We start from the raw sequence: 2170 nt of genomic DNA on the forward strand, positions 1-2170 counted from the left end.
GGTTGTGTGCTATTTCTCAGGAGCCACTAGGGTTAGAAGCAGCTAACCGAGTAGACCTTCTGACCAGAGTTCGAGCGGCTCAGGAGAAGGATGCAGGGCTGGTTAATGCTTCTAAGGATACTGAGTCAGAGTATCAGGTTGCAGCCAATGGGACTATCCTTGTGTATGGGCGAGTTTGTGTGCCCAAGGATGAGGAGTTGAGACGAGAGATCTTGAGTGAGGCTCATGCGAGTAGGTTCTCTATTCATCCAGGAGCGACCAAGATGTACCGAGATCTGAAGCGGTATTATCATTGGGTCGGGATGAAGAGGGACGTAGCTAAATGGGTCTCTGAGTGCGATGTATGTCAGCTAGTGAAGGCTGAGCATCAGGTGCCGAGTGGATTATTGCGGAGTCTCCCTATTCCGGAGTGGAAATGGGACATGATCACGATGGATTTCGTGGTAGGGTTGCCAATGTCTCGGTTCAAGGATGCCATTTGGGTCATTGTAGACCGTTTGACTAAGTCTACACATTTCTTGGCTATCAAGAAAACCGATGGAGCGGCAGTGCTAGCTAAGAAGTATGTGCAGGAGATTGTGAGACTTCATGGAGTACCAGCCAGTATTGTGTCAGACCGGGATTCGAAGTTCACTTCGCCGTTGTGGAAGGCTTTCCAGAAGGAGATGGGTACTAAGGTGCATTTGAGCACGGCTTACCACCCTCAGACAGACGGGCAGTCTGAGCGGACCATTCAAACACTTGAGGATTTGTTGAGGATGTGTGTGTTAGACTGGGGTGGTCAGTGGGCAGATCACTTGAGCTTGGTGGAGTTTGCTTATAATAATAGCTACCAGGCGAGTATTGGGATGGCTCCTTATGAGGCGTTGTATGGGAGGCCATGTCGGACACCTCTATGCTGGACTCAAGTGGGGGAGAGGAGCATTTACGGTGCGGATTTGGTTCAGGAGACTTCAGAGAAGATTCGGGTTCTGAAGCTGAACATGAAAGAGGCGCAGGATCGGCAAAAGTGTTATGCTGATAAGAGGCGTAAGGAGTTGGAGTTTGAGGTTGGAGATATGGTGTATCTCAAGATGGCGATGTTGCGTGGTCCTAACAGGTCCCTTACCGAGACTAAGCTGAGTCCGAGGTTTATAGGTCCTTTCAGGATTGTGGAGCGGGTTGGACCGGTGGCTTATCGGTTGGAGTTACCTGAGGTAATGCATGCATTTCATAAGGTATTCCACGTGTCGATGCTGAGGAAGTTTCTTCACAAGGATGATGAGGTGTTGGCTACGATCCCGACAGATCTTCAGCCTACCATGACCTTGGAGGCGAAGCCACTGAGGGTTCTCGAGAGGCGGGTAAAGGAACTTCGACGTAAGAAGATTCCTTTGATGAGAGTCCAGTGGGACTGTGATGGAGTCTTGGAGGAGACTTGGGAGCCAGTGGCCAGGATGAAGGCAAGGTTCCGAAAGTGGTTTGACAAGCAGGTCGAGGAGTAGACCGTTGGCTTGTTTTGTTTTGAGTTTTGTTTTGGTTGTATCTCTTTTGTATTTTCATTTTTGGTGTAATGATTATGACATTAGAGATTAATAAGATGAGTATTTCTTGGATTTGACTTGTTGTTTCATGTGTAAGAAAAATATGTGCGAGTTTCTAAAAATAGAAAGTGTCGGGTTTGACGGTTCTATTTTTGGAAAGTCTCGGGGTGGTGGTTAGTATAGCATTGCGATGCTATAAGTGGACCACGGGAGGTATATCTGATCGAGAGATATGCTCGGAGGCGTTTAGACTTATTTGCTCGGATATGATGTGATGGCCTCGGATGACGATTTGAGTGCACGCTTGAGGGTGACGACCCGAGAGCGAGCGTGAGACTTCCCGGATACCGTAGCTAGAAGGCGGGTGGCCTAATAGTGAGCCGGTATGAGTTGAGGGTTGCGACCTGAGAGCGGGGAGAGTGGTGAGACTTCCTGGATACCGTAGTATAAGGCAGAGGCCTGAGGACGAGCCGGTATGATTCATGGATTGCGACCTGTGGACGGGGGAAGTGGGTGAGTATGAGCAAATAGGGTCTAGAACGTGAGTATATTGATTAGATAGGGGCCTCGGAGAGGTCAGTGGTGTACTGACGGACATGTTGAAGGATTCGAGGACGAATCCATGTTAGTGGGGGAGAATTGTAACG

The 2170-nt window shown here is 49.0% G+C and overlaps 1 pseudogene; it reads left to right on the top strand.

Moving 5' to 3' along the window:
• The window catches only part of LOC111829485, a 10858-nt pseudogene extending 9374 nt beyond the window's left edge, over nt 1-1484 (top strand).
• The last annotated feature ends 686 nt before the right edge of the window (nt 1485-2170 follow it).

The sequence above is a fragment of the Capsella rubella genome, unplaced genomic scaffold (genome assembly GCF_000375325.1).
Source record: "Capsella rubella cultivar Monte Gargano unplaced genomic scaffold, Caprub1_0 scaffold_7, whole genome shotgun sequence".
In the NCBI taxonomy this organism is placed as follows: domain Eukaryota; kingdom Viridiplantae; phylum Streptophyta; class Magnoliopsida; order Brassicales; family Brassicaceae; genus Capsella; species Capsella rubella.